The 27,601-nt window shown below is 44.0% G+C and overlaps 1 pseudogene; it reads left to right on the top strand.

The window, feature by feature from the left end:
• Window positions 1–17,344: 17,344 nt before the first annotated feature.
• LOC147958815 (uncharacterized) lies at window positions 17,345–20,938 on the top strand (annotated as a pseudogene).
• Window positions 20,939–27,601: the final 6,663 nt, after the last annotated feature.

Raw genomic sequence — 27,601 nt, 5'->3', positions numbered from 1 at the left:
TTTCATTGAGTCTGCTACTGAAGGTACTTGGCGTCCCTGCATTTGTTGTTTCCCAAAGCATAGTTGAGGACCTAGCCACCCATTGTACCTATATACGTACGTGCATATGCACCGGATGAATATACCGTGAGTTGCACCAAACCTATTCTCTACACTCCTCATCGAACCTATTCTCTACACTCCTCATAGCCCTACTCCACCGTCCCTATGACCTCGAAACACCGGCACTCATCGCACCATCACGTAGTTTGGACATACCGCTTAGGCCATGTCCGATGCCGGCCGCTTAAGGAGGCGCCAGGATCAATTTCCCATTGACTTCCCGGCTGACTGGCAGTTGGGTTGAAAAATCCTGGCATTGGATTCTCGATCTCCGCCTCGAGGAGAAACTTGGTGGTGGGCCAAAGCATGTCACTGACCTCGTGAAAGCTCCTCCATGCTTTTTGGGTTTCCGGCCGCCACTGAGGGAGAGGGCGTCGCACTCATTGGCCTGCTTCGAGCACCACGGCTCGACCGGAGGGCGGTTGGAGCTACTGGCCTCGGTGTCGTGCAGGGGGCGCTTATGCGACGGTGAGCCGCCGCGGCCCCACACCCACGACCTCTGCCGGCCATGGATCGGAAAGTGTGTGTGCGCGTGAGAATCAGGCACTGGACTAGGGAGGATTTGTTGCCGAAGTAGGTGCAATTATGGCCGAGGCTGGTGGAGGAAATGCCGGATGTAAACCCTAAATCAAGTTCTATCTGGTAAATATAACGGCAGTGGGGAGAAAATACGGCCCACCTTAAAAAAATATGGGCCGGGCCTTTTTTACAGGATCTGCTCGGGCGGAAAAAAGAGCAGATCCTTCAAAACGTTGGGAGTTATAAGGGCCGGCGGGGTATTACAGGATCTGCTAGAGTTGCTTTAAGTTTCCCGAAACTAGGTTGCACCACCGGCTCGCATAGGCAGCAGCTATATCTCGCTTCTGGCAAGATAGAAGCTTCTCTCGCCTCAAGCTTTTCCTGCGCACTACAGTAACAGGCCGGACCATTTTTCACAAGTTGATCGCTTGATCGGTTCCCTCGTTAGCTACATCTTTTTTTTCTATTTTTCATCTGGTTTTTTTGGTCTTTCCTTTTTCTTTGTTATACTTTCATTTTCTTTGTTTCTTCACCGGTTTCAGTTTTTTTTTATTTTCTATGTTGTACTTCAGTTTTTTTTTTGAAAGAAACGCCTTGCATTCCTAAGTTACACTGGACCGACCAAATCGGCGGCCATAGCACGGGTTACATTAAACGATGGGTTTGAATGCCACACAAGCTGGCTCCCTGGTTCAGCATTCGAACCTACAACAGCAATCAAATGAGTCGGGAGATTACATGCTCTAGGACAGAACAAGACTTTTTGATCAATAAAGCCCAACTGCAGGAGGTACTTGGCTTCACGGAAGAGCACACCAAGAGCACTACGGTCCTGAGTTGTGTCATTCATGGCAAGCTGGAGAGTCTGGCAATCAGTCTCATAGTGCACACGTCCCATCCCAAGTGATTCAGCATTCTGGATGGCCTTCAATAACGCTTCAGCCTCCCCATGTAGCGCGCTACTTAGGTTCAGAAGCCTACCTGCTGCTGCCAAAATAAACTCTCCAGAGTTGTCCCGCGCTACTAGACCCCATCCTCCCTCTCCTTTGTCAGGCTGGAACGCCGCATCTACGTTAATCTTAATTGTATTCGACGGGGGAGCAATCCATTTGGGAGATGGGGTTGGGGTAGGGGCTCGTTTCTCCTTGCCGACCAAGAACTCCATCCACTCCTTCGTCAGATATCCCACTCGAGCACTAAAGCCCTCTGCGTTGAGGCGTCTCTTCTGATGGTTTGCATTATTGCGCTCCGACCACCAGGCCCATAGCAGGCAGATTGTACGCAACTTAATTTCCTCGGGAAGCTTGAAAACCGCTGCTAGCACTTCAGAAGGGGTGTCACATAGCAGGAGTTGTTGCCTGGTATACTCAAGACCGCAGTAACGCCACCTGATCTTGACCTCCTTGCAGCGCAGGAATAGATGGCCCCCATCTTCAGCCTGACGATGGCATAGTGGACACAGGACATCTAGCTCCACGCCAAGTCTTTCGACATTACGGAGGAGAGGATGGCTATTTAGAGCAAATCTCCACATGAAGTGATGGACCCTAGGGGGGCAAGGTGTCTTCCAGAGAGCTTGCCAAAACCGTGATTTATCCTCCTGACCGGTCGAGCTAGCACCCCTTTGGCGCGTTTTTTCCTGCTTCAACAGATGCACATAAACCCTGTAGGCTGATCTGACCGAGAAAAGGCCTTTCTTATCAAAGTGCCAAGCCACAAAATCCTCGAATTGGTTGTAGATTGGGATACTCAGAATAGTCTTCACATCATCTGGAATGGAAGTTTGCTGGACCAATTCCTTATCCCACCAACTCGAAATTGGATCGATGAGCTCGGACACCCTAGTCAACAAGTGTGCACCTTGAAGGGTTCGTGGCCGGCGGGTGTCATTTGAGGGAAGCCATGGGTCCTCCCACATGTTTATCCTTTCATCCGAACCCACCCTCCATATCATACCAGCCTTGATGACTTGGACGCCTTGTAGAAGACTGCGCCACACATAACTCATGCCTGGACTAGCTTCAGCTTTAAGCACATCACCGTGGGGGAAATACTTAGCTTGTAGAACACGTGCACATAAGGACTCAGGAACCTGGATTAGGCGCCACACTTGACGTGCTAGCATGGCAATATTGAACGCGTGCAGATCGCGAAAACCCAAACCACCCTGTTCCTTTGGCAGTGTCATTCTTTCCCAACCCACTCAGTGATGTCTGTCCTCTTCTTCCTGATTTGCTCACCAGAATTTGCACACCATTTGGCTGATACTGTCACACAGAGCTTTTGTAAGGTCAAAACAGGACATGGCGTACGTAGGGACAGCTTGGATAACAGCTTTGATTAAGACCTCCTTGCCAGCCTTTGAGAGAAGCTTAATTTTCCAACCCTTCAGGATATCCCAAATCTTCTCCCGGAGGTACTCAAAGCACTTTTGCCTGGACTGCGCAACATAGCTCGGCAGGCCTAGATACTTGCCTTGCAAACATTCAGAGCGCAAGCCTAACAGAGCCAGGAGTTAGGCTTTCAGGCGGTGAGGAGTGTTTTTGCTGAATAACACTGCAGATTTATCCCTATTTATCACTTGGCCGGACCCCAGCTCATAAACCCGCAGTATGTGGTTGATCGTCTAAACACTATTCGGTGTGGCTTCAAACAGCAGCAGTGAGTCATCGGCGAAAAGAAGGTGACTGACAGAGGGGGCTCCCGGAGCTAGTTCAATTCCCTTGATCTGGTTCATGCCTTCGGCATGTTGAAGTAATGCCGAAAGTCCCTCTGCACACAAGAGGAACAAATACGGCGAAATTGGATCGCCCTGACGAAGACCTCTCCCCGGAATCACTTGGTCCGTGCAAGCACCATTTACCTTAAATCTATATTTCACCCTCCGAATGCACTTGCTGATCAGCCCCACAAAATCTTGGGTAAACCCCAATTGCAACATAACTTTCTCAAGGAACGACCACTCTGCCCGGTCATAGGCTTTGCTCATGTCAAGTTTTAAGGCAGCATAAGATTTCTTCCCCGTTCTCTTCCTTTTCAGAAAATGTGTCATTTCGTAGGCCAAAATAGTGTTATCCGAAATAAGACGACCCGGCACGAACGCACTCTGATTAGGTGATATAATTTCACCCAATATACACTTCAGCCTGTTGGCGATGACCTTGGACACCAGTTTGTATACGACGTTGCATAGGCTAATAGGGCGAAGATCCTTTAGCATTTCTGGGTTCTGCACCTTTGGGATTAGCACTACAAGAGTGTCGTTCCATCCCTCCGGCATACTGCCGCCACGCAACACCTGTAACACCTCGCGCACCACATCATCACCAATCAACTGCCAATAATGCTTATAGAACACTGCTGAGAGCCCATCCCCGCCAGGAGCCTTTAAGTCACCAAAATCGTCAAGAGCCATCTTTACTTCTTCCCGTGTGAACTCCGCAGAGAGAAATTCGTTCATCTGGTCAGTCACCTTTGGTGCTATACGAGATAGAATATCCGGAGCATCTGCACCTGCCATGGGGGTAAACAAGGAGGAAAAATAGTTAGTAATATGGGCCTTCATTCCTTCTTCATCTTCCACCACCACCCCATCCTCACGCTTCAGCTTCTTGATAGTATTATTCTTTTTCCTCTCCGAAGCATACGCCTGAAAGTACCGAGTATTCTGGTCACCATTGACGAGCCAATTAGCATGCGCTCGCTGCCTCCACACAAGGTCTTCTTGCTCCTCTAACTTCTCCAATTTGAAACAGAGAGTTTGCTCCCTCCTCAGTTGACTCTCCGACAGTGGTAGCTTCCTGACCTCCTCCAGTTCTCCTGACCTCCTCCAGATGCGGTGGTGGAGGAAGAAGATGGTTTCAAGTGGCGTTTAACAGGGATTTATGGGGAGTCACACACTGAAAGGAAGGTCGAGACTTGGCGGCTTCTTCGTACGCTTCAAAACCAGATTAATCTTCCATGGGTTTGTATGGGGGACTTTAATGAAGTCTTATTTAGTCATGAGAAGCAAGGTGGTGTGCCACGTGCTCATAGATACATGCAAAATTTTCGTGATGCTCTAGACTTTTGTAATCTTCATGACCTCGGATTCGAGGGAGATGTTTTTACTTGGAGGAATAAAAACTACCGTGTTGATGGGTATATTCGTGAGCGTTTGGACCGGGTAGTGGCGACTCCGGAGTGGTGCCAGCGTTTTCCAGCTTATAAGATTGTGAATGGGGACCCCCGCCATTCTGATCACCGTCCCGTGGTGTTGATGAGGGATGGTAGCCTGAGAGTCCGGAGAGCAGCTAGGGGCCAGCGGCTGTTGCGTTTTGAGGCGAGATGGTTGCTGGAGGATGGCTGTGATGGGATAGTAAAGGAAGCGTGGGAGGGTGCGCAGGGTGCGAAAGTAAAGGAGAAATCTCATACGGTGCTCAGTGCACTAGATACGTGGAGTAGGGAGGTTTTGGGCGATCTATGTAAGAGAATTGTACTTCAGTTTTCTTTGTTTCTTAATTGGTTTTCTTTGGTTTTTCTTTCTATCTTTGTTATACTTTGGTTTTTCTTGTTTCTTCAGCGGGTTTCTTCATCTTTCTTTAGTTTTTTTTTCTTTTCTTTCTCTGCTCTTCTTCTTCTTCGGGTTTCTTTTTGTATCTTATTTTCATTTGTTTCTTTCTCGGTTTTTGCTATTTTCCATTCTTTTTTAGGTGGCTTCGTTTGGTTTTTCTTTTGAATTTTTTATTTCTTTTTTAGTTTTCGTTGGTTTTCTTTGTCTTTCTTTAATGAAAAAAAATTTGATCATGTATTTTCAAAATGTTAAACATGTATAAGAAAATATTATTGATGTACACAAAAGATATACAGTATAAATTAAATAAAATTAGTCACAAAAACATATATTTTTAAAAATGTTAATTATGTACTTAAAAATGTTAAACATGTACATAAAAATGTTTCTGATGTATATGAATAATGTATGTTGTGTGTAAAAATATTATTTACATTAAAAATGCTCGACGGTGATCAACATTTATTTATACACATTTAATGTTTTTTTAAATACATGATCAACATCTTTTATACACGTTTAAAAAAATCAATATATGATGAATATTATTTTCATACATATTGTATATTTTATCTTTTTTTGTATAACGCAAAATATTGAAAACCAGAGACTCTTAATATTTTCGGCTATAATGAAATAGTGTATTGTCTCCGGTTTTATATCTACAGATCTGCTAAAAATCTGCCGACTGATTTTCATTTGGCTTCAGGTCAAATTTGTTGGATCATGGTCACGAATCTTAACGCGCAGTGGCAGCATTTTGTACGTTGTGTGGACGAGTGACCATTTCACGAATCTTAAACCAGAGACACTTTGCGCCTTAAAGCATCTCCAGCCGCGTCCCAAAAAGGTCTTCTCAGACGATTTTTTCGCGCCGGCGCCGAAAAAACGGCCCGATCACACCCCTAGAAGTCCAATTTTCGCTGGCCTGAGCCGAAATCAGTGCCGGCGGACCCAGGCCGAACCCGGCGCGCTGGGGGCGCCCGGAGGCGCCGGGGCGAGTTGTTTTGGCACGAAAAAGCCGCGGGCCCGCTGAGTCAGCGAGACGGGCGCTTCGTCGCCCTCATCGCCTCGATTCTCGCGGAATCAATGCCAAGGCTGCCGCGCAGCCGCCGCCGGTTAGCCTTGCCATTGATTCCTCACGGGCGGCGCGGCAACGCCTCCCCTCCCGCGCACGCGTACACACGGGCACGGCTATATAAGCCGGTAGCCTGCCTCGCCTCTGGCCACACCAGCCCTAGCCGTCGAGTTCTCCCCCTCTCCCGTTCGCTGCCGCCAAGCCCTCCCTCTCCCTCCCCCACCGACAGCCCCGATGGCTGAACGTTTCCCCGGCGACGAGGCGGCGGCCAACGTCTTCGGCCGCCGCTCGCTCCGCGAGCAGGAGTCGTGGCTCCCGTTCGAGGTCAACATCCCGGCGCCGCCGGACATGCGCGCCGGGCCGACGGGGTGGAGGCTCAGCAATGGGGGAGTGCCCGTTCCCCCGTTGCTTGGCGTGCGCCTCCTACTTCGTCGTCGAGGTCGAGATCGTACGCGCCTCCCTCATCGACGAGCAGCTCGCCCTCCCCCAGTACGCCGCCGACAACCACGCGACGTGGGCGGCGTACTTCGAGCGCTGTCAGAGCAGAGGCTGGCGTCCACCAACGGGGCGCCGGTGGTGGGCGACACGAAGAACAGCGAGGGGCGCGCGTGTGGTGGGGCGTCCCCGGCCGCACGCTCGAGGGCGTGCTGGCGCACCTTAAGGGCGGCAACAACCCGCCGCTGGCATACCCTCCGCCGGCAGCCGCCCCCGCCCACCGCTGACGTGCCGGGCAATGGATGCCCAGGAGGTTCGGCTCCTCCTCGCACTCCTCCTCGCATTCTTCCTCCCACTCCTCCGGCTCTCCGGCGCTGCTTGGCGTCAAGGCCAAGCCCGCAGCGGAGACGCCGCTCGGCCGGCGCACTCGCAGCGCCGGCTTCGTCATCAACAAGGGCGGCCGCACTACAAGAAATATGTCAACTTGTGACCTTGACTATTGGTCACTGAATGGTCATTATTTTCCATTTGTGACCTTTTTGTGACCAAAAATAGATGGTCAAAAGCTGGCGGTCATAAACTGAAATTAACAACCTTCTCTGTGAGAAGGTCGTAGACGTTTACGACCAAAATATGCCTACTGTTTTGTTTTGGTCACTAGCAGCCTCCCCAGGCCACGTAGGCATCCGACGTGACAATCTAATGTGGCACAAAAATCAGCCCGGTCCAATTCGGTGTTTATATGGGCCAAACCCATTAATTCAGCCTTTTTAATATTTATTTTCCTATTAATTTTTGCTAGCTACATGGGCTGGCCCAGCAATCCAGTCTTTTTGCGATCCATTTCAAATTTGGGCCTCACGATTTTTACAGTGCATTTAATTTTGGGGCCTTGGCATTTTTGCGATCCAATTTTTGGGCCTTGGCCTCTTTGCGATCCATTCTTTTTGGGTTGTAGCCATTTCCACTAATTTTTCATTTGGTCCAATAGACATTTCGGCCAGTTTTTAATTTGGGCCACGCCTCTTTATTTCAAATACAATTTACAGCACAGACATAGAATCAACCCAAATTCAATACCAATATATTCTCTTTTTGACCACTTTCAATCCAAGAATACATTTCAAGTAAACATAGAATAATATTCCAACGATTTGTACATATATCCTAGCATTTGAACAGTAAGTTCAGCAAGCAAATATACACCAAATTCTCAGCAAGATCAACAATACATCCAAATTCCCAGAAAATATGGCATTACAACAAACATATAAAGCAAGTCGTTGACTTGGACTTCCAGCTTCTTCAAAAAAATCAGCACATAACTCTCCTATAGATGACAAGAAAAGCCACATGTTCAGTCTCGATATGGGTAATATATGCTAAAAATAAATCCAAGAACTGTGCAAGAGCCCTAGGTTTTACTATCATTTAAACACCCAGATTGGCGATTCTTCCTTACCTAATGTGTGCAAGTCCAAATAAATTAATAAACAATCCATTTTAGAGCAAATGATATGCCCCCCTTTTATCTAAAACTGTAATGTATGCTAGTGACAAAACAAGGGGTAAGACTGTTATGATATGCCAGATTGCTAGCAACAGTGCTTACATGCATCTTCATATTTCAAAAGGTAACATGCATCACATCAAAAAATTGTAAGCATTGAATCTACATCATATCTACAGTAACATCACCAATCAGGTTGCATGTGTATGCTAGAAATCAAGAATCAAAAGGACTTCAGCTTGTTTCGAATATCTTGCCTTTGTTGCTCCTAGTTCAGTAAAGAAATAGTCGAGCAGTGAGCGCTTCGCCTCATGGACTTGGCAGTGCACAATAGATTTCAGAATGGAGCATAAATAGAATACCAGGAAAAGAACAATAAAGAGCTATACAGTTAACTAAGCATCCTTGGTTGTTCAAATAAGTGGAGAGAACAAGAAAAAGCTACCCAGTGTAGAATTTCTGTTAAGAAACAGTAACTTGATGTAAAGTCGCTTGAAAATAGAAAACACCCACTATTAGGAAAATGGCTATAGATGAAATGGATACTAATGGCGCACCTGACATGTGGTGCGCCACTACAATATAGCAGTGGCGCACCATGTGCAGGTGCGCCATTAGTGTGGAAGACACTAATGGCGCACCAGATACATGGTGCGCCACTAGTAACAATTTTTTTTCATTTTTCCAAACATACTAATGGCGCATCATGTAGACAGTGCGCCATTACTAGTTAAAACTAGTAATACTAGTAATGGCGCGCCATTACTAAGTTTTTCCCCTAGCTAATGGGGCACCGCCAGGGGGTGCGCCATTAGTAATCTCCCCCTAGCTAATTCGCCCGATCCCTTCATCCCTCCCTCCACTTCCCCCCTCGCTCCACACCCGCTCCGACGACCCCCGCGCCTCGCCTCGCCGTCTCGGTCCTCGCCGCCGACCCACTGCGCCGCCGCCCCAACCACGTCGCCCCCGTCGCCGACAGCCTCCCCGTGTCGGCCCCTGCACTGCGCCGCCTCTACCTCAGCCCGGGCACGGGGTGCAGGACGACGACCGCGGCCGCCGGCCTCCCCACGACCAACCGAGGCATCCCTGCATCCCTTCGACGCCGCCGCCGCCGACCGCGACCCCGACCCCTCCGGCGACCGGCCGCGCCCGCCCAGGTACCTCTCCTCCTTCCTCCTTCCTCCCTCTCCACCCTTCCTCCCCATTCCCTGCCCATGAATGATTTTAGCACCACACATATTGTTCCCCTGCCCATGAACGATTATTCAGAGAACAGTTAGGTTTTTGATTTTTTTAGTAAGTGTTTGTGTCAGTGACAGGTACAATGACAAATCAAACCATCATATATTGTCCTTACAATCTGAACATAGTCGTGTATCATGTCTTGGTAAATAGTTCCATCTGGCATCAGATTCATAGAGTCATCATACGGCACATCAGATTCTATTAAGATAGTGAATTTTTAATCAAATGCAAGCGCACAGTGCAAGGAAAATTTAGATTAAGACTTCATATGCATCTGACTAAATCATACCAGTCTGGCAATATCCCAAATTGTAAGGGAACGATTCCTTATCAAATGCTGGATATTCTTTGGCATGAAACTTGCTTCAGAAAATAATCAACATGGCTAGACCTAACAACTAACACACTATTTCAGGGAGACATAATATTTCTAGTGGCATAGTAAAGATCATCTCTCAACGGAAACAATCTTTTCACAATACTATGATCAAAATGCTTAGTCCTACCTATCTAACTAGACTAACAAGACCCCGCAAAAGAAGGACCTCGACTAACAAGAGCTTAGAAAGTTGTATCTCCATTTTACTTTCTCCAAGAGGCAGCTAACTTCTATTTTAAGTTTGCAAGCAATTAATTTTATGTTGTAAGTACAGATTGGCATGCTAAAGTCAACAAATTGTGATGCTACCAAACCTGCCCAGATCGTAAAAACTGTTGTGTTATAGTTATCAAAAAGAAGCTCGAATCTTAACAATAAGCAGTACACTTGCTCAGAGTTTAAGTTTACTGAACCTATTCATTTTTGTGGACTTAGTGAACATGATAAGACAAGCCAGCTGCTCTATTTTTAATTAACAGTAATCCATGATCAGCAACAGTTTCTTTCACTAATTTTCAGTTAACAGCAATCCATGATTTTTTTAGCTAAAACTATTGATGATTTTTTGTTGGGTGACCTATTAGATCTGGAATGAAAGCTCACATAAGTTGAGCTGATTTTTGTCCATATGAAAGCAGAGGACCATATGGTCTGTGGCCTTTTCATCCATATGAAAGTAGAGGCCCTTGAGTTTGCTGGGTTTTGTCTCCGACCATCGTGTCGTGATGATTTTGCAGGTACCCTGAGAGGCCCTTGAGTTTGCCAGAATGTCGATTAACTTCCGTTCCGGCAAATTCGGGTACTCCATATGTCCTATTTTCAGCAAAGGTCATGCTGAAATTTTCCGTGAATTTTAGCATGACTTTGCTAAAAATCGGACATATGGGGTACTTGCTACTAATGCATGGGTCGGGGTATCTTAGTACTTAATTAAATAGGATCAACTGCCTCTTGTGTTATACATATTTTATTTGGATGGCCCTTCTAATCCTTGACCATAAATACTTGAGATGGATGTAGCGGGCCTAAAGAAAGAAATGTTTTTAGGCCAACTCCACTGGGCCTGGCTGAAAATGTACAAGTGTGCATGACTAACAATATTCACCTAACGCAATGCAAGAGATGATGTAGTTTTGAATTATGAACATAGGATATGTCGTCATCGGACGACGAAAGTATCCAGGGGGAGTGCGGCTGGTGCCACGACGATCGAGGTCTGTGTGACATGCCTCACCTGGACGATGATCGGCGCTTCAGCATTAAACTCGAGGAGACCTTCGAAGTTGAAACGGTACACAACGATGACAAGTGTTATTTTCATAATTAAGCATGACTTCAAATATTTCAATGTGTAATTTTCATCTTTTACAATTCGAGTATAGCTTATCCCATGTCATGCAAGACGCTATGTCTTGGAGAGGATGGATTTTGAAGACCATGAAATTTCTGAAACAAAGAAAATTCACCTAAGGACTCATCACGATGTGGATTTTGAAGTAAATCTGTATAATTCTGGGAGCGTAACCCATTTTGGTTGCAAAAATTGGAAATCATTTTGCAAGATGTATGGTTTTGATGAGGGTATGCTTGTCACCATGGATCTTGGTGATCCTGACATCGACCAAGACAATATGGACATTTGGGTCCTTGTTGATACGCCTCCAGTTCTACCGCTATGTGAGTTTCTCAAACATAGTTAATTATTAACTAACATATATTGTTTATTTCAAAATAGTTGACAGCTTATTTCCATTGACAGCTTATTTTTATTGTTCAAAGAATGTGCGGAAAATGGTAGACAAAACCCACTACACCGATGGCTCTGAATTAACAACTTACAAAGAGAAAAATCATCTGGTCGGATTTTGTACTGACATTGAGAATTACAATATCTACAATCAAACTCCTCAACATTATGGTCAATACGTGCCACTAGGGCATGTGTTCAACTATGGTAACTACCATGGAGATACCCTGGTAAGATTTTTTACTATTACGACATCCGTGCATCTTTTGCATACTTCTCAAACTAGTACATCATTGCTAACTATGAAGTTATTACTATGTTTTTCAACAGATAATCCCAGAGAATTGTGTGCCTCATTTGATGTATCAGAAAGGTAGTCTTAATGTTTTGTACATACAGCCAGGTCATCCTACGAATCTCAACTGTCCATACGAGATTTCTAAAAGAAGTGGAGACATGAAAATCAAATGATGGAAAAAATGTATGGACAGTCGTAAGGAGGTTCTTGGAAGCAAAAGGAAGCGAAGTGCAAGAATTGGAGACATGATGATCTCCATTCTTCATAATGGAGAGTCAGGGTCTATATTGTTTTATGCTGTTTTACCTTAAATAGGGTATTTAGGTCCTGCCTAATACTGATGATCATGTGCTAAGAACAATTAAGTAGGGTTGGTTCGATGACTATCAAAATGATGATCGTATGACTTGTTATTAATAAGGAGTAGAAGTTGTATGATGATGATTAGTAGGACTTTTTAGGATTAGTATTACTTCCGACAAACTCGCTACTCGCGGTCTCGAGACTTCTAATGTTCTATCTTTGTTTGGTCTTTTGAATTCGGAGACTAATATGATGAATTGTATTCGGAGACTAATCTTCTATTGTATTCGATGAATCTGCTCTTGCTGTGTGGTGCTGTCTACATTCTATCCAATAATATATTTTGTAACCTGTGCAAAAATCAGAAAAGTAAAAAAACCTTAATATTCATACTAATGGCGCATCACCCCACAGTGTGCCATTAGTATGCCAAAGCTCATGGGTAAATATGGCCCCCTGGGAGGCATACTAATGGCGCATGTTGGTCTATACTAATGGCACACGGCGTGGTGCGCCATTAGTATATAATACTAGTGGCGTGGTACTAGTAGGCCTTTTCCTAGTAGTGACCTTATAAGCTTGTGAAGCTTACCATGATTTCAAAAGCATGGGTTATCTAATCTTTTATGCCATCCTCCCAAAATTTGGCTAGATGATTCTGCAACTGTAGTTGTACCCAACTGCTCAAAATATAAACATATAGATGAGTGCTTCACACATGTCACGAGAGGTAAATAGCAATACACATAAATGAACGAACAGGGGCATATTCTACAGCAAGATGAACCAACAGAGATATATCTTGTAGCCTACAACAATCAAGTTAGAAATCACATCCATTTTCTAATTAACCAGCACCTAAATATATACATGCACTACTTCAGGAAATTTATGACTAGGAGATGTATTAATAACAGATTACGAACTAATGTACTTGTACTTGATCTAGTTGAATAAATGCAGATTAAGTTACAGGTACAGCCAGCTCCAACGTACTCCCTCCGTTTCAAATTACTCGTCGTAGAAATGGATGTATCTAGAACTAAAATACATCTAGATACATCAATACCCGCGACAAGTAATTCGGAACAGAGGGAGTATGCTACTAGCTATTGGCAGAAAAACATAGAGAGAGAGGGGGGAGGAGATCCAGCGACAGTATGACTACAGCAGGCGACCCCGAGAGAAGATCTGGTGCCCCATGGATTGGTCAACCCCAGGATCTCAGGCGCGCCTCCGTTGCCGAGGCCGTCCATCTCACCCGCGAGCTTGACGGTCCAGGCCCCCACGATGACCAAGTCGTGATCCATGCGGAGCTCCACCTCCTGCACGGCTGATCCATGCTTCAGTGGAGGCTCAGGCTCCACCCTCGAATCCGGCGGCGACTATAGAAAGATAGTGTAAGCTCTGCTAACAAGAAAAGAAACTTAGGAAAGTCAAACTGGTACAAATCAAATTCAGAAGAGAGTTTACACTATACCTAGCATAGCAAATGAGGATGGCCAAAGATGAATAAGTTTTTTTAGGAACTATGGACAGTGGGGGAAAGCCCCCACTGACTTTAAATTAGCAAGATTGTAGAGTGAAAGTTGAATAAGTCACGTGGCTCGAATGGTCGGCATCCCTCAGATCTCATAGATACCAGACATCACGGATGAACTATAGCAAACTATTTATAGCCACAGGCCACATGTACAAAGAATATACTAAAATGGCTTGAAGCTAAAACTAATCAACCATTCATATTCGGTACTGCAATTTTTTATTATGCAGTACAAAGATTATTATGCAGAATCTAAAATTGGCCACAGCCTTAAAGGTTATTATGCAGCATCTAAAATTAGCCAACTCTACAAAACAGTGGAGGAAGCATAGGTCTGAACCCAAACAAATTTACATCATCTAATACACTATATTCCCCCCATTAAAAAAAACTAATATTCCAGTATATATGTGTACTGATTCCTGCAGCCAGCTTCTATCAGTAACATGCATGTATATATTGAAGTAAACGTAACAGAGAGTATCTTTGGAAACATTCAAAATATATTCAATGTTGGAGCCGCATCTTACAACTCAAGGAGCCACATGAAATCCATGGAAGGATCTTACTGTGACAATTCACTTGTATAGTCCTGCCTCATGTGCATAATGCCGTTGCAAACAAAATTGTTGGTAAAGTTGCATAAATACAAGTGTCTAAGTTAGAAATCACTGGAGTGTCAGACTCATGCATCTAACAACAGGCCCGTGCATTTGCAACAGGCAAGTACTCCCAAAACCCTTTGTAAACTGAGAACACCTAGGCAGTAAGCACTAAGCACAAAGACAACAGGATTGAGCTATTCACATGCTCATGGCATACTTAGGGGATTAGTGTTGAATACAATGTCTTGCATTTAGTGAGAAAAACATATACAATGCCATTTATTGAAGCCGTGTGTAAACATGACTAAGCTTGACAGATACAGGGAAGAAAAAAACTGAATAAGATAGCAGTTAACGACCTTATAACTTTGAACGGAAACCCATAGCAAGCATATATAAAAATGGAAACCCATAGCAAGCATATATAAAAATTATCGGGGTTGGTGGGATGGATGAGCTGTTGGCAGCTCACACAGGACGATGACAAGAACTTGTAGACCGTGAAGGCAAGAAGGTCAGAGAAGGAGCCCAACAGAGCAACAATCGAATGAAGCAGGACATCTGGTAGGTCTGTCCAACCTTGATGTCCAGAAATGGCGAGGACGCAACACACATCAGCCCTTTCTTGCGTTCTGCAGGTTGCAGCTTCTCTGCGAAAAATTATGAATTCAGAGAAAAATATCAGTACTAGAAGAATATGAAGTGGATGCTAAGGATTAAAATAGACTGTGTGCAGTGGCCGTAAGCATCGATTATGGAAACAGTAGCACTGGCTACTAGGGCTACAGCAACGCCAAGCAATTCAACGAAGCAACGACCACCATACAGAGCTAAGCACTGACTACTACGGCTAGTAAGTGTTCATAAATCAAAACAGATCATTCCAAACTGTTATAAGGTCATACTGGAAAATAGAGATTGCCATTCTACTTTTGACACACAGTAGCAGAATTAGACAGTCCGATCCTGATGAAACAACCAATTATTGCTGCTTGATCCAGTTCAGAATTTGACAGATCATTTCACCCAAACCTCCTAGCCTCAAACTAAAGTGGATCAACACAATTACCTTCCCACGTGGATGGCACGCAGCTATGCAGCGTATACCAATCAAAAGTAAACTCAAACAGAACTCACCAACTCGATCCGGTTGAGAATTTTGGGGTCATTTCATCCCAAACCTCTCAGCTTCACACAACTAAACCAATGTCCCAGGAAGGAATCACCAGAAATTTTACCACATACAGTACAAGGACAACGAAGTAGCATACCGAACAGCAGAGCAGGTAGCGGGGGAGGAGAGGGGGGCGGAGGAGCGGCCGCTTGCCTTGGCTACGTAGTCCATCTCCGCAAACTTGAAGGCGATGCCGAGGCAGCAGAAGAGGACGGAGACGTTGGAGCAGGCGCGTGAGAAGTCCCCCGCCGCCATCGCGGGCTGCTGCTGCTGCTTGGCGATGGCCGCGAGCTACTCGAACGACGCGTCGATCCGCCGTAGCGGCTTGTCCGCCTCGTTGGACCCCATCGGCATCGGTGGTGCTTAGCGCCGCTGCGGTGGTGCCCACAGCGTCGAGGATCTCGCGGTTTCTCGTTGGCCAATGCCGCCAGGGCAGATGCTACCATCGCGTCGCCAGGGCCGCAGCCACGCGGTCGACGGGCGCCACGCGGAAGCGGTTGCGGATCTGGCCCCCAACGGCACGGACCCCCTCCGCCAACGGCACCCCGCTGCCGGCTGCCATGGAGGGGTTGGCCATCGAGGAGGAAGGGGTCTCAGGCTAGGGTTTGGTCTGGAAGTGGGGAGTGTTGCTCGAATCGGCATGGAGGAGGCCGAGATTGGGGGAGGTCTGCGGCGGCGGCGGCTGGGTTGGAAGCGGTTGCGGATCGATCCAGAGAGGAGGAGGAGGAGTCGTGGAGTCGTGGGTTGGAGGGGATCGATCCAGAGAGGAGGAGGAGTCGTGGATCTCGCCGGACAGAGGGCGCCGGAGGTGGCGGCGGCCAGGGAGGAGTGGGGCGCTAGGGTTCGAGAGAGAGAGAGAGGAGGGCACGCGGGGTTGGGTGGGGTTCACGCACGCGAGAGAGGAGAAAATTACATCTACAGTAACTGAACTTGACTCTAGGGTTCACTTTGGTCACTGTATTCACGAAATCGCAAGTTACGGTCACCGGGCTCGCTGAACCGGGTCACTATACGGTAACCCATACCGTTTCGGCTCGTATTGGCCCGATTTGACCAGAAACCCGCTTTGACTCGCCAGCTGGACATGACACGTCGACAAAACTTAAAGAAGCGAGCAGCGACCGAGCTATTTTGCATTTCCCCCCCTGTTCGGTCGAGACGCTTCACCTTTTCATCGACGCCTCCGAGGCAGAGGAGAAGAGAAAGGAAAGGGGAAGCGATCGTGGTGCTGATCGGCTAGGGTTTCGTCGCCGCCGGAGGAGGCATCCACCGACGGAGCGACGGCGGCCAGAGGGTTCGTCGACGACTTGAACCATGGCGCCTCGTCGCCGAGCAGAAGGAGACCACCACCTGTGTATGGTAAACCCCTGTTTTCTCCCTGAACCTCTGTAAAACCCCCCTTTTCTCTCTGAATCTAATCGATTTGAGGTCGATTAGGTGGTTGCACGCTCTTATTTGCCTTCAGATTTTGATGTTACTGCTAGGGTTTCTGTTCTGCTATGGATTTTAGGCAGTTAATCTAGGGTTTTATGTAAATCTGCAGATGAAATTGACTACTTATCAAACTTCAGTCTTTGCATCAATTTTGGTGGTTATTTCCTTGGAGTTGGTAAAAATCGTGCATATGTCAATGGAGAAAACATGTGGTATGATTATGTGGAGGGGGATACACTTACTGTCGAGAAGTTAGAAGATCTGGTAGAAGAATTGGGCTATGAAGTGAAGGGGAGATTGCAAATGTATTACTGCATGCCTGGTAAACCAATGACTGAAGGTGGTCTTGTGAAGATAACTTGCAATGACAACTGTCTTAACATGAGGGCACATGTAACATTTGGGCACAAGTTTTTGCAAATGTATCTTGATCATGATGAGAGTTTCAGGCAGTTTGACTGGGATGATGTGATAGAGTTTCCTGTAGCAGACCTGCCTACTGTTGTTAGTCCTATCAAACCAATTCAGATCATTAAGGAGGAAGCACTAGAGAAGCATAAGAAGAAGATTCAGCAGGATTTATTGGATAGGAAAATTAAGGAGGAAGCAGTGGAAAAAATGCAGTGTACGTTTGTCACTCATGTCACTATTGTAGATGATGCAGACCTAGCAGAAGAAGAAGCTGCAGAACAAGCTGCAGAAGAAGCACTTGCAGAGCAAGAACCAGAAGGAACAAATTCTGCAGAAGAAGCAGTTGCAGAGCAAGCAGCAGAAGAAGCAGTTGCAGAGCAAGCAGCAGAAGAAGCAGTTGCAAATGAGGAGGAAGATGTGGAGCAGGGTGAAGAGGATGGCTCTGTTGCATAAGACAGTGAAGGGTCAGTTTCTGATGCTGAAGTAAATGGGAGTGAACAAGGATCAGACTATGCTGATGAGATTGTAGATAGTGATTATAATGTCAGTGATTTAGATGATGATCTTAAAGAGGAGACAGTGGAGGAGCCTACTGATGTTCATATTAGAGCAAAGTCAGACCCTGTACAAGGATCAGATGAAGAAGACCTTGAGCTCCCAGATTCTGATGATGAAGCAGGTGCAAAGTACAAATTTAAAAGCTTTAGGAAGGAAGATTTGCATGATCCACAATTCAAAATTGGACAAGTTTTCCAGTCACCAGAATTGTTTAGAAAAGCAGTGAGAGAATATGCTTGCAAAAATAGATTTGACATCAAATTGCCAGTAAATGACAGGAAAAGAATTTCAGCAAAATGTCAGTCCCACTGCCCCTGGAACATTTGGTGTAGTTATGATAGCAGAACAAACTGCATGGTCATCAAGAGTTATAATGATGAACACAAATGTTCTAAGAAGTGGAAAGTAAAGGCATTTACTGCTAGATATCTTGCAGAAAAGTACTTGGAGCACTTCAGGGCAGATCAAGGAATGAATTTGAGAAATTTTGGGAGGTTAGTTCAAAAGGACTGGAATATGGCAGCTTCTTGTAGTAAACTAAGCAGAGCAAGGAGATATGCATTGAAGATAATCCATGGAGATGAGGAGGCACAGTACAACATGCTTTGGGATTATGCAAATGAAGTTAGAAGATCCAACCCTGGCAGCACATTTTTCATTCAATTGGACAATGAATCAAGGTTCAACAGATGCTACTTCAGTTTTGATGCATGTAAAAGAGGATTCCTTGCAGGGTGTAGGCCCATAATTTGTTTTGATGGATGTCATTTGAAAACTAAGTATGGAGGTGTGCTTCTGTCTGCAGTTGGCATGGATCCTAATGATTGTATCTATCCTGTGGCACACTGCATTGTAGATGTTGAAGATACTAACACTTGGAGCTGGTTTATGAGAACACTGAAACACGATCTTGGGATTCAGAACACCTCAGCATGGACTGTCATGTCTGATAAGCAAAAGGTAAAGATATGTACATAGTTACTTACATACATACTGTCATGTCTGATATTCACTTACTTACTGACTAACTTACAAAACTTGCAGGGCCTAACAAATGCTGTAGAGCAGCATTTTCATGACTCAGAACACAGATTATGTGTCAGGCACCTTTGGCAGAATTTCAGAGAGAAATATAGAGGAGATGTTCTGAAAAACCAGCTCTGGAAGATAGCTAGGTGCACCACAACTAATCAGTATGAATAATATATGGAAGAGATGAGACTTCCTGATAGTGAGGCTCATGCTTGGCTTGCAGAGAAGAGGCCTAACACTTGGGTTAGGGCATTCCAGACCGATTTGCCCAAATGTGATATTTTACTAAACAACAATTGTGAGGTTTTCAATAAGTAAGTGGTACATTTATGTGTTCATGTACTTGCTATGTGTTCTTCAATTGTTCATGTACTTGCTATGTGTTCTCTCTTCATAATGAATTAAGTATGTGTTATCTCTTCAAATACTTGTAGATATATTTTGGAGGCTAGAGACTTGCCAATCATCAACATGATTGATAGAATCAAGTCACAACTTTCAAGCAGACATTATAACAAGCAGCAAGAGGCTAAGAAATTTAATGGTCGAATCTGCCCAAAGATCAAGAAAAGGCTTCTGAAGCACATAGAATGGTCTAATAGTTGTTACCCTACTAATGCTGGAGAGGGAATCTTCCAAGTTTCTTCACATGGTAGGGAGTACATTGTGGAGTTGCAGTTCAAGGCATGCACATGCAGAAGGTGGCAATTAATTGGCATTCCCTGCCCCCACTCCATAGCTTGCTATAGAGATGAACTAATTGATCCTGAGGAAATGGTGCACAAGTGTTATGATCTTTGCAATTTCTCCAAAGCATATGCTTACATTATTATGCCTTGCAAAGACAGGAGGGGGTGGCAGAAAATGGGTGGTTGTGTAATTAAGCCTCCTTTGTATGAGAAGAAACTAGGGAGAAAGGCCAAGAATAGGAGAATGCAACCAGAGGAGGTAATAGCAAAGAAAGGAGGGAAAAAGATTACAAGACATGGCACAATTATTCATTGCAGCCATTGCAACAATCCTGGACATAATAAGAAAGGGTGCTCTGCCTTCAAGCAAGGCCTACCTGCAGCAAAACCTATGCAGAAGCAAATGAGGAAGAGGCCAAGAGCCACATTTGAAGAAGAAGAACAAGAACCTACTCTATCACAGGTAACATTTGCAAATATTTCAGTGCTCGATATATCCATTTTAGCTTGTGGCTAATATTTCAGTGCTCGATGCATCCATTTTAGCTTCTGGCAAATATTTCAGTGCTCGATACATTCATTTAACCTTGTTGCAAATGTGTAGGCTACAACACAAGAACAAGCACCTGGACCATCAATGACACAGGCAAGTGAGGAGCCTGTTGTCACATAGGAACATGACATGCCTCCAATTGGAGCTCTTCATCCACATTCAATGATGGAAATCATGAGAAATGAGGTATATCCATTGAACCTTGTTAAAAATATGATCTTGATGTGAAATACATCTCATGTTTCACTACTGTTACAGGCTCCTAAACCAAGGAAAAGAAAGGTGCCAACACCATTGCCTGAAAGCTCTTTCCTCAAAGAAGCTAGAGCTGCAATGCCATCTGTAGGTAGCAGCACTGCAACAAGATTAGGAAATCTTGCAGCTAGAGTTGAAGTGATGAGGGAGGCCAAGCAGCAAGCCAATGAAATATTGCATGAAAAGAGGTGTGCTGAAATCCTAGCACAAAGGGAAGCTGCTGCTTTGCAAAAAGCAGGTGAATCCCTTGCCAAGAAACAAGCTGAAAAGGCCAAAAAAGCTCAAGAAAAAGAAGCTTTGAAAGCAGAGGCAAGAAAAAAGAGAGAGCAAGAACTTGAGGCCAAGAAGCTTGCAGCAGCAGCTAAAAAACAAGAACTAATGGAGGCAAAGAAGAGGGCTGCAGAAGAGAAGAAAGCAGCAGCGGAAGCAAAGAAAATTATTGCACTGCAAAAGAAAGCAGCTGCTGCAGCAAATAAGCACAAGAAAGTTAACATGTTTGATGAATTCAGGTCCTGAATGACCATTTAATGTAATGGATGAAGTATTTTGCAATTTCTAGATGTTAAGACAAGTTCAGTTACTGTAGATGTAATTTTCTCTTCAGTACCGTATGCTTTTCAAATACTTATGTGTGTTATCAAGGAGCTATGAATGACCAGTTTTTGTTATGCTAAAGAAATGGTGTTATCAAATTCATGTTCTTCATTTAAAATGCATGTTCAGTTCAGTACTGTTCTGTGTTATCAACTGCAAATTTTTAAATTTCAGTCTTATTCCTTCTTGTCAGTGTTCAACATGTTATTAAATGCATGTTCAGTAAAGGAAGAAACATTTTCCACTTCTCCAATTTCCAACAGCAAAGTTGTCTCCACACAAAGGTTTCTATTAACACTGACATCAAACAACACAAAAGTCTCCTTCTTACTTAGCAATTGCCAACATTGACAGCAATCACATCCTAACTAGAACTAACACTAACACAAAGAGAATTGCAAATAGCAGTACAACTGCTATCTTCATTACAACAACCAAGTCTGTAACATCTCCTGGAAGTGATTTTAGTAGCAGCAGCATCTTCATCATATCTTTAGGATCCACTTCTGTCGTGTTCTTCTTTTTCTTCATCTCTACTACTTTACTATCCACAGATTCACCTCTCAGATGTCCATTTACCTTCAAATAATCAATGTAACTAGCTTCCCAGTGCCAAAAGTTGCAAGGTTTCTTCCCTGCCTATTTGACAAAATCAAGAACAAATCTCAAAATCAAATCAAGAACAAATCTAAAAATCAAATTAAGAAGAACAACATCCAGTCAATGTTCTTGTGCTAACCTTATGATTCATACACTTGTACAAGATCCATCCAGGATGCTTTTCAGTGGTGGACTCAAACCGCCTAATCTGGCGAATCTTGCAATCAGGGCATTGGATAAAAGGAAGCCAACCCGCACCGGCCCCCGATGAGCTACCCGCGCCGGACATGGGAGCAGAGGATGCAACTGTTGGATCCAAGCGACAGTGGAGGGGATGAGAGATTGCGCTAGGGATTTAGCAGTCGGATGAGGGGAACGAGAGGGGAATCGACAGGGGAGGGGAGAGGATGAAGAAACCCTCGACGTGTCATGTCCAGCTGGCGAGTCAAAGCGGGTTTCTGGTCAAATCGGGCCGATACGAGCCGAAACGGTATGGGTTACCGTATAGTGACCCGGTTTAGCGAGCCCGGTGACGTAACTTGCGATTTCGTGAATACAGTGACCAAAGTGAACCCTAGAGTCAAGTTCAGTTACTGTAGATGTAATTTTCTCGCGAGAGAGAGGGGCGGTGGTTGGGTGCGTGTGAGGAGTGCGTGTTGTGGGTTGGGCGACATGGGTGAGACAGGCGGGCCGTTGGATCCAAGAGCATCCAACGGTGATTAGGCACGATCTGCGTGAGATGCTCCTAAACCAATCAGAACGCAGTATACAAGTATCACATTTTGACCATCTAAATTGGTATAATAATAAGGTGCTAAATCATATTGGCTATTTTATGACATGAAAAATAAAAATAAAAATAGAATACCTTCTCATGTATCATCAAATTTGACCTTAGTTTTCAGGAATAATGACAAATCGAAATAAGACAAATATCTTTTAAAAGAGTTAGGAGAAATGAGTTTTTTTAAATCATTTTTCATTTTTCAAGCGTCCAAAATGAGTTTTTTGTAAAATACCTATTATATATTTGTTGAAAAATTGTACCAAATCAATTTTATAAAATACTAGGCCATATTTAATGTACAATTGACAAAATGGTTGGGTGTCAAAAGCTTTGATCCATCTCTGGTGAAAAAGATAAATTTCCGCCGATTCAGTAGGAAGCGGGTCAAATTTGAACTGTAGTTGCCTCATAGTTTGCTATTTATTTTCCCCAAAAATCATTTCTAGGTACATAAGTATCTATTTAATCGGAGAAACATCAAAAAATTTCCAAGATTCAACCACTAGCTAGGAACGGTTAAGCCCGCCGTTTTGACCGCATTTTGAAACGGGCATAAAAAATTCAAAAAAATCAAAAAATTGGAAAACCTTCGCATTGTGTCATCATATGTGACCAAGTTTCCAGGAAAAATAATAAACATGTAATATGACAATTATTTAAAAAAAGTGTTCTAAAAAATGAGCTATCACGCATGAAGATTCGGGGTTTTCAAGCCAAATGATCAATCTTATGGCCACATTCATGGCATAGTTTGTTAAAATGATCTCATATTGTGCACAAGGGTGCATCTTGGAATTACAAACAATGTTGCCTAAGGGAGTTTTCATTTTCTTTGCATGGAAAATTCATTTTCCATTTTCCGAGTGCCCAAAATGAGTTTTTTTGTGAAGGACCTACCATATATTTGTTGCAAAATTGGACAAAATCAATTTTCTAAAATACTAGGCCATATTTAATGCACAATTGACCAAATGGTTGGGTGTGAAAAAATTTGATCCACCTCTGGTGAAAAAGACAAATTTCTGCCGATTCAGTAGAAAGCGGGTCAAATTTGAACTGGAGCTGCCTCATAGTTTGCTCTTTATTTTTTCCAAAAATCATTTCTAGGTACATAAGTATCTATTTAATCAGAGAAACATCAAAAGTTTTGCAAGATTCAACCACTAGCTAGGAATGGTCATTCCCGCCATTTTGACCGCATTTTGAAACGGGCATAAAAAATTCAAAAAAATCAAAAAATTGGGAAACCTTCGCATTGTGTCATTATACGTGGCCAGGTTCCGAGGAAAAATAACAAACTTTTAATATGGCAATTATTTTAAAAAATGTTTTCAAAAACGAGCTATCACGTGTGGAGATCAATGGCTTTCAAGCCAAATGATCAATCTTATGGCCACATTCATGGCATAGTTTGTTCAAATGATATCATATTATGCACAAGGGTGCATATTGGAATGGAAAACAATGTTGCCTAAGGAAGTTTTCATTTTCTTTGGATGAAAAAACCATTTTCCATTTTTCGAGTGCCCAAAAGGAGGGTTTTTTTGTGAAGGACCTCCCAAATAATTGTTGCAAAATTGGACCAAATAAATTTTATAAAATACTAGGACATATTTAATGCACAATTGACAAAATGGTTGGGTGTAAAAAGTTTTGATCTATCGCTCGTCAAAAAGACAAATTTCCGCCGATTCAGATGGAAGCGGGTCAAATTTGAACTACAGCTACCTCATAGTTTGCTATTTATTTTTTCCAAAAATCATTTCTAGTTACATAAGTACCTATTTAATCAGAGAAACATCAAAAGTTTTGCAAGATTCAACCACTAGCTAGGAATGGCCATTCCCGCCGTTTTGACCGCATTTTGAAACGGGCATAAAAAATTCAAAAAAACAAAAAATTGGGAAACCTTCGCATTGTGTAATTATATGTGGCTAGGTTCCCAGGAAAAATAACAAAATTTTAATACGGCAATTATTTAAAAAAAATGTTTTCAGAAACGAGCTATCACGTGTGGAGATCAATGGCTTTCAAGCCAAATGATCAATCTTATGGCCACATTCATGGCATAGTTTGTTCAAATGATCTCATATTATGCATAAGGGTGCATATTGAAATGGCAAACAATATTGCCTAAGGAAGTTTTCATTTTGTTTGGACGAAAAAACCATTTTCCATTTTTCGAGTGCCCCAAAGGAGGTTTTTTTGTGAAGGAGCTCCCAAATAATTGTTGCAAAATTGGACCAAATCAATTTTCTAAAATACTAGGACATATTTAATGCACAATTGACAAAATGGTTGGGTGTAAAAAGTTTTGATCCACCTCTCATCAAAAAGACAAATTTCCGCCGATTCAGTTGGAAGCGGGTCAAATTTGAACTACAGCTACCTCATAGTTTGCTATTTATTTTTTCAAAAAATCATTTCTAGTTACATAAGTACCTATTTAATCATAAATACATGGTTTGGTGGCGATACGTCGAGGTTTGGGTGGTGGCCGAGGGCCCCAACTCTAGAGCGCGTAAACTTGCATGCCCGCCGCGTGGTCACCGTGTGACTGTGGCATTGCCATGTGTTCTGGGCGGCCTAGGAATCTCTACTCCTAATGGAGCAGTTGGTAGTCTCGCTTCCAGGTTTTTTTTGTCCCACCACTTTCGTTCGGTTTTTTTTCGTAGGTTAACCATCGTAGATTTTTTTCGATGTTGGTTTCTTATTCACCGGTTTATTTACCCCTCAGCTCTTTCCTTGCAAATCAGCACTTTCCAAACGTGCACGCAATCATGGATCTAAATTTACTAACTTATCCAAATCAACCAATACCTTCCATTATTGCAAATTTCTTTAGGAAACAAATAATAGATTTTAAGGAAACAAATAAAAGATTTTAAAAACGCATCATACTTTACTAACAATCACTAAAAATCAAATCTAAATTAATTAACCTTACCTTAAATCACTCAATCACTTTAATTAGAAAACATTTTCTTTCCTAACTGCAACCCGCTTAGTGTGCACATAACAATCCGAAGTAATTAGAGTCACATGATTGAATCCATTTATTTAGAGCGACATGATTGAATTCATTTATTAACAATAATCCTCACTAAAAGTGCATTTAGCAATTTTAGAGGGCGGACCAAAACTCTGCCATCCGCTCGCCCGCGTTTGTTTAGGTATAGGAAAAAATGGCATATGGAAACAACACGACCGGGGCGGCGGCGCAATCTTCGGGGATAGGGGATCGGAGGAGAAGGATTGGCCTGGCAGCATGATCGGGGTGCTTCCCCGCGGCCGCGGTCCTCGCGATGCCACCTACCCGAAATCAACGCTGCTCCCTGCCGTCAGCCGAGGCGCCGCCGCCTGCCCTCCTACCCACAGTCCGCTGCCGCGTGCGGCTACGGCGGGAGGAGTAGCGACGGGGCCGAGGTCCTTCATGCGTTCCGGGATGGAGGCCATGATTTCGTCGAGGTCGTTGCTGCCTCCTACACTCAGGGTGTGTCACCGAGATCGAGGCGAGCATGAGGAGTTGTGGCCACCGCCATGGTCACCCCATCACAGTGGATGGAGCACGCCGTCGGCCTACAGCTTGTGGAGATCACTGTTGCTCTTCAGGTCACGTGGTGACCGGATCTTGCCGATGTGTCCCTCCCCAATGACCTCCTCTTCGCCCGGTTGGCCGGCATGGATCTCGCCACTGCTGCCCTCAACTTCTCTGCCTCGAGCTCGACGGTCAGCCACCATGGATCCTCCAGGTGGAGGGTCACGTGAACCAGCCGTCCTCCCATGATGCAGCGGTGAGAAGGTGACATGGCTCTCCGTACACGAAGAGTGGAGTTCAGTCAAGTACTTATATACTTGGCCTCTACTGCTGATCCATGTACATGGAGAAGAACAGACAACCGCTCATTCATGCTTCGTTCCACTCCTTTGCGCTACATTACTGGAGGTGACATTTTCCTATCTCTCTATGTTGTAACAAGCCTGCTGCCTGCATAGTTAATGGATTTTTTATTTAAATTTATCGTTGCTTAGTGCTTTGTTGCAATTGTTCACCCAAGATTCTTATATATAATCTGAGCGTATGTAGGCATACTTAGCTTTGCTATTCCATTTTTTCTGGCGCATAGAAATAAGAGTATTGTCTAGGTTAGGTATTCAATTGAGTATGGTATTTGGATTGCTATCAGAATGTCTTTTCTATGCATGTGATTTCTCACATCTGGTTATAATATTTGTGAAGACGTGCATTGCACGTGCACTTGGAAGCGGGCCCGTGGCCCGCGCTAGACGGCGCCGACGTCGACCCGAGCCACCTCGTCCGCGTATTCTTGGAGCCGTGGCTGGTCGATTTACATGAAATTAATTCCCTCAGTTCTGGTGGCAAATATAATACACATAATCCATATTGTTATGCACTAGCGTGTATGTGTGAAATAGATGGATTATGGTCTCGTACCCAATAAGATGGATATGTGTGTGTGTTAGAGAGAGAGGGAGAGGAGGATAGAGAGTGAGGAAGAGGGAGGGAGAGTGTGTGTCTGTGTGTGTGAGGATTTGATGGTTAAATAGGTCGCCAATGTCGTAATATTGAATTCTTAGAGTTAATGTGGCCCCGTTGCAACGCACGGGCGTTCTTCTAGTGTCTACTTAGTTGGGCACTCCCCAGGTAGGTGCTAGGAAGAAAATTACAACATAATATTCTCACGAGGAGACCGATCGATGCTCAAACATGAATTAGCAGCCAAGTGTTTGATTAGCAGTATGGGAAATGTACATGGCTAATGGGCGTGAGTTTTGACTGAGGATGATCAGTTACTAAGAAGACTGTCTTCAAAAAATTTCAGCTCAAAAGGAGGAGCTTAGGTGGTACTTGCTTTGCAAAGTACCACACTGGACATAAATACGAATGTTAAAGCTGGGTTCAAAATAATGAATGGATTAAACTGGCATTTGGTGGAGGATGGTTATTTGGGCATAGGAAAGCACTGTAGAAAATGGATAGTATTTGGACATGCCAAAGTGGTACTTCCTTCACAAAGTGCTACTCTGAACAGAATAGGAAAATGAATATTGTTGAAATATTTTTGAACTAGGAAAGGAAGGTTTTTGACATATTTGATGAAGATATGATCCAAAAAATTTATGAGATTTTTTTAGGAATTTTTGGAATAAAATAAATATAGGTTGCTTCACAACCT

Source organism: Triticum urartu, chromosome 7A, assembly GCF_056163025.1.
Source record: "Triticum urartu cultivar PI428250 chromosome 7A, HENAU_Tu73, whole genome shotgun sequence".
In the NCBI taxonomy this organism is placed as follows: Eukaryota; Viridiplantae; Streptophyta; class Magnoliopsida; order Poales; family Poaceae; genus Triticum; species Triticum urartu.
Note: the sequence above shows the minus strand (reverse complement) of the source record. Positions and strands in the feature narration are given on the sequence as shown.